Here is a 6,251-nt window from a genome sequence, read left to right on the forward strand (position 1 = left end):
TCATATATTGTGAGAGGATGCTGCACTAAACCAGAGAGGAAATAGCTGATGTGAGGATGCTGTCTGTGATGGCAGTGTAGAATCGTACCAGTAGGTGCTGGGGAAGATGGAATTTTACCCACTGCTGCATGAAGTACGTCTTCTACTGAGCCTTTTTATTAATGAAGGAGATGTGGTTCTCATACATGAGGTCCTGTTCAGCACACAACAGGGCCTTTCACGATGTTTTGACAACCATTTAACTTACTCTAAGATCAATCTGACCCTTCTCTCCCACATAGCCCTCCATTTTTCTATCATCCATGTGCTTATCTAAGTGTTTCTTAATGTGATATTAACACCACCCCTGGCAGGGTGTTCCACACACCCACCAATCCCTGTGTAAAGAACTTGCCTCTGACAACCCACCTATACTTTATCTATTCATCTTCAAATTATGCCCCCTTGTATAAGTCATTTCCACCCCAGCTATCCACTCTATCAATGCCTCTTATCCTTTTGTATATCTCTGTCAAGATCACCTCTGATCCTCCTTTTCGCCAAAGAGAAAAGCCATATCTCGTTCAACCTATCTTCATAAGACATGCTCTCCAATCCAGACAGCATCCTGGTAAATGTCCTCTGCGGCCTCTCTAAAGCTTCCACATCCTTCCTATAATGAGGCGATCAGAACTCAATATTCCAAGTGTAGTCTGACCAGGGTTTTATAGAGCTGCAACACCAACTCACGGCTCTTGAACTCAGTCTCCTGAGGAATGATGGCCAATACATCAAAAGCTTTCTTAACAATTTATAAACTTGCACTGCGACTTTTTGGGATGTATTGTCATGAACTCCAGGATCCCCCTGTTCCTCCTCATTGCCAAGAATTCTGCCACCATCCCTGTATCCTGCCTTCCAGTTCCACCTTCCAAAGTGAATCATTTCACACTTCTCCAGGCTGAACGCCATCTGCCACTTCTCAGCCCAGCTCTGCATCCTGTCAATATCCCACTGCATCCTAGAACAACCCTCCAGGTTACCCACAACTCCACCGACCTCCGTGTCATTTGCAAACTTACTAACTCACCCTTCCACTTCCTCATCCAAGACACTTATAAGAATCACAGAACTGGGGCCCCAGAACAAATCTCTGTGGAACACCACTGGTCACCGACCTCCAGGTAGAATATGCTCCATCGACCTCCATCACCAACACAGCACTTCCAAGCATATTAACCTTTACATCTTTAGGATGTGGGAGGGAACTGGAGCACACAGAGGAAATTGACGGTGTCATGGGGAGAACGAAAGAACTCTTTACGGATAGTGGCAGGAATTGAACTGTGATCGCGAGCGCTATAAATCATAATCCTAACCGCTAAGTTACCATGACTTCACTCACCAGGAAGCAATGAACTGGAAAGGAAATGTTTTACTATGCCAATAAATTAAACTGCTTCAAAATGAATCAGAATCAGATTTATTATCACTAATCTATGTAAAGCTTGTTATTTTGTGGCAGCAGTACAGCGCAAAGACTTAAAATTATGATAAATTACAAAAATAAGAGTACTGAAAGAGGAATAGTGATGTACAATCAGAATCAGGTTTAATATCTCTGGCATATGTCACGAAATCTGTTGACTTTGCGGCAGCAGTACAATTAAATATATAATTAAAGAGAAAAATGCATTACAGTAAGTTTACACAGTATATGTATGTTAGTTAATATGTAGTGCAAACATAGAAATAACAAAAGTAATGAAGTAGTGTTCATGGGTTCAATGTCCATTCAGAAATCAGATGGCGGGGGAAGAAGCTGTTCCAGAATTAATAAGTGTGTGTCTTCAGGCATCTGTACCATTTTCCTGAAGGGGATCCTTAATGATGGACACCGTCTTTTTGAGGCAACAGTCCTTGTAGATGTTCTGGATACTACGGAGGCTAGTGCCCATGATGGAACTGACTAATTTTACAGCTCTCTTTAGCCTACTTCAATCCTATACAGTAGCCTCTTCCCCCCCCCCCCATACTAGACGGTGATGCAACCAGTTAGAATGCTCTCCACGATACATCTGAAGAAATTTGCAAGTGTCTTTGGTGACATACCAAATCTCCCCAAACTCCTAATAAAATATAGCCAATGATACGCCGCCTTTGTACCTGCAATGATATGTTGTGCTCAGGATAGATCCTCTGAGATGTTGACACCCAGGAACTTGAAATTACTCACTCTTTCCAATTCTGATCCCACTATGAGGACTGGCTGTGTTCCCTTGTCTTGCCCTTTCTGGTGTCCACTATCAGTTGTTCACACTTACTGACATTGAGTTCAAGGTTGTTGCTGTGACACACTCAATTAGATGATATGTCTCGCTCCTGTACGCCCTCTCTTCGCCATCTGAAATTCTGACAACAATACTTGTGTCGTCAGCAAATTGACAGATGCCATTTGGGCTATGCCTAGCCACACAGTATTCTTGGGTTCATGGACTGTTCAGAAATCTGATGGTGGAATGGAAGAAGCTGTACCTGGAACGTTGAGTATGGGTCTTCAGGGTCCTGGACCTCCTCCCAAAAGAAGAAACTGGAAAGTTTCCCTGGATTGGTACCTCCCTCCTGCAAGAGGTGGTATTGTTGTGTGAGAACCCCCGATCTCTCTCTGTCAACCCTCCAAGACAGGGCACCAGTAATTGAGTGGAAAGGTGGAAAAATCTTGGGCTTCTTAGATTTCTTATATAGTTTCAAATGGTATGGGCTTCACAGAGCCCTGATCTCAACATCATCGAGACTGTCTGGGATTACCCGGAGAGACAGGAGCAAGCGAGACAGCCAAAGTCTGTAGAAAAACTGGCGAGTTCCACAAGATGCTTGGAGCAACCTACAGCCAATTTTCTTATAAAACTGCACACCAGTGTACCTAAGAGAATTGATCCAGCTTTAAAGGCAAAGTGGGGGGGGCACACCAAATATTGATTTTAGTTTTTATTTACTGCTTACTGCTCTTTCTATTAATTTTTTTGATATTCAGTATCTTTTCACTTCATTAGTTTTGAACTCATCTTCACTTCACAGATTTTTTTAAGTGTGCCTAAGATTTTTTACACGTTACTGTATTTCCTCAGGAACAGTCTGCTGGAGAAACTCAGAGGGTCAAGCAGCGTGTGAGTGGGAGTGGGGGTGGGGGGGATGACTGTTTAATTCCTAGATTAGACTGTTCAATTATTTTCTTTACAGTTTAGCAATAATTATCTGCTTGTATTTTAAGTGGTTCTTAATAACAGTGTAATATGCCTCCAGTGTCTATACAAAGCATAATTCTGGAACACTCTGGAAGCTTCTTTGTTTCGCATTAAGTGAATATGCGCTTTCTCATTGGCTAACTTGGTACTGCAATATTCAAATGAGCACTTTCTAATTGGCTGTCTCTTATCTATAGCTTTGAATGGAAATTTTCCTTATCTTGGAAGTATAAAATTAGCTGTTTTATACTAGGCACCATCTTTAGTTTCTCTCTCATCATCAAATGGTAGACTCCCTGGTCACTGTTTCAATTTCTTCTTGTTCTATCAAATTTGAATAAAACAATTGTGAAGCGACATGGTTTATGTCTCATTCTTGACTTCTAAAAGAACCTTGATTAAAACGGCAGCATCTATCGGAACTGTCAATGTATAATTTTAGACTCTTGGTTCTGATGTAGAGATTTGACCCAAAACATCAACAGTTCCTCTCCACGCCTGCACTACAGATGATGCTCCACCCGCTAAGTTCCTCCAGCAGATCGTTTGTTGCCCAAACGTAAAACCTTAATGGGTGATTTCCTTGCAGAATGAATATTAATGCAGTCTGGCTCTTCACTTGGGGAGACTCAGGACTCAGTTTCAGTGAAGGAGGCATTCCTTGCAGGAGTGATGTTTGGGAAAAGTTCAGAAGTTCTGCAAATATCAGCTGACTTGGATCAGTAGTTAATTTTGACATGATGTGTAACACAATGGAACCAGGCAACAGAATCCTGAAACCACACCTCCATCGTTCAATAGGATTATGAGAATCAGAATCCAAATCAGGCTTATTAACACTGACATACAGCACTGATTTTTTATATGGTGTGGCCTCCACAGAGCCCTAATCTCAACATTATCCAGGCTGTCTGGGATCACCTGGAGAGACAGAAGCAAGTGAGACAGATGAAATCTGGGGAAGAACTGTGGCAAATGCTCCACCATGCTTGGAACAGCCTACCAGCTGATTTTTTTTAAATAAAACTGCATGACAGCGTACCTCAGAGAGTTGATGCAGTTTTAAAGACAAAGGGTGGTCACACCAAATATTGATTTAATTTAGATTTTTATTGTTTACTGCTATTTGTAGTAATTTTTTGATATTTAGGAACAGCTTCTTCCTCTGCTATCAGATTTCTGAATGAACAATGAAATCAGGAACACTACCTCACTATTTTTCTCTCTTCTTTTCCTTCCCTTCTTCCTCTGTCCTCTTTCCCTCCATTTTTCCTCCCCCCCTTCCATACCTCTTTCCTTCCCTCCTTCCTACCTTCCTTCTTACTGAATTTGCAATATTTAAATTTTTGGACTGTACTGCTATCTTATCGAAAACAACACATTTCACGACATATGTCAGTGATAATAAGCCTGTTTCTGATTCTTACAAGAAATTCTGTAGATGCTGGAAATCTGGGGCAACACTCACACAAAATGCTGGAGGAACCCAGCAGGACAGGCAGCATCTATTGAAATGAATAAACAGTCGGCGTTTTGGGCCAAGACTTTTCCACCTTCAGGGAAGTGGGAAAATGCCAGAATTTTCTGGCCTTTCTGGTGGGAGAGGGGAAGGAGCCCAGCTGGAAGGTGACAGGTGAAACCTGGAGGGTGGGAAAGGTAAAGGGCTGGAGAGAAAGGATAGGAGAGGAGAGTGGACCATGGGAGAAAGGGAAGGAGGAAGGGGACCCAGGAGGAGGTGATAGGCAGGTGAGGAGAAGAAGGGGCCAGGATAGGGAATAGAAGCTGAGAGAAGGTGGAAGAAAAAATACTGGGAGGAGAAATCAGCGAGTTGTTTGCTATGTCTCTCCTCTTGCTATGAAATGGGGACACCTCTTCTCTCTCATTAGGGAGAGAGAGCCTGTGGTCTGTTGAATTACCTGGTGAACGAGTAGTTTTTCGGGTACTGCAAGTCTGTGTCTTTATTGATGCTTTGCTGCACACTGAAGTGCTCGGTGGAGGGTGCTGATGCTTTTTTGCTGGTGGGGGTGGGGGGGTTGTTGCCTTGCTGTGCTTGTGCATGGGGGAACTGGGGGCCTTTGGGGTTCTAACATTTAACTGTCATTCATTCTTTGGGGCACTCCTCTGTTTTCATGGATGTTTGCGAAGAAATACAGGATGTATATCGTATACATTTCTGACATTAAGTGTAGCTTTTGAAATCTATTGATATTCATGCCATGAGTAAGACGGTCATCATGGATTTGAGAAGGAAGTACGTTTGACAAATTGGAGAGATTTTTGAAGTTGTAACCAGCAAATAGGTAAGACAGAAGCAGTTTATGTGGAGTCTTTGAACCTTCAGAAAGCCTTTGAAAAGTTGCCACACAAAAGATAATTAAAGGAGATTAAAGCACAGACTATTGGAGATGACATACTGAAATGGATTGAGGATTGGCTGTTGGATGAAGGACACAGAGTTGTAATAGGGTTCAGATACTGTGACTAGTGGGATGCTGTCGGGATTAGTGCTTGGACACTAACTTCATAATCCAGACCTATGAATTAAGTGAAAAGGTCATGTGTAATACATGTGAAGTGATTTACTTCAGAAGATCAAATTTGAAGGCAGAGTACAGGGTTAATTCAAGTTCAGGTTTAAGTTTTTGTCAACAAGCAAATGAAACAATGTTCTTCCAGACCACAGTGCAGCCACACAACATATATCACACATGGCATACAAAACAAGTTATTAACATAAATAAGTTAATAAAATATCATTCAAAATGCATGTGGTGCACAGCACAGGTAAACAGTAAACAGTTCTCCGTCCTAGTGATGAGACCTTGGCAGTGGCGTTCATTAATCTCACAGCCTGAGGGAAGAAGCTGTCACCCAGTCTGACAGTCCTAGTCCTAATACTCCTGTCCCTCCTTCCTGATGGTAGTGGGTCAAAGAGATTGTGGGATGGGTGGTAGGAATCCTCAACGGTGCTTTGGGCCCTTCGTCTACAACTCTCCTGGTAAGTGTCACAAATGGGGGAGGTGGGGG

Source organism: Hypanus sabinus, chromosome 9, assembly GCF_030144855.1.
Source record: "Hypanus sabinus isolate sHypSab1 chromosome 9, sHypSab1.hap1, whole genome shotgun sequence".
Classification (NCBI taxonomy): Eukaryota; Metazoa; Chordata; class Chondrichthyes; order Myliobatiformes; family Dasyatidae; genus Hypanus; species Hypanus sabinus.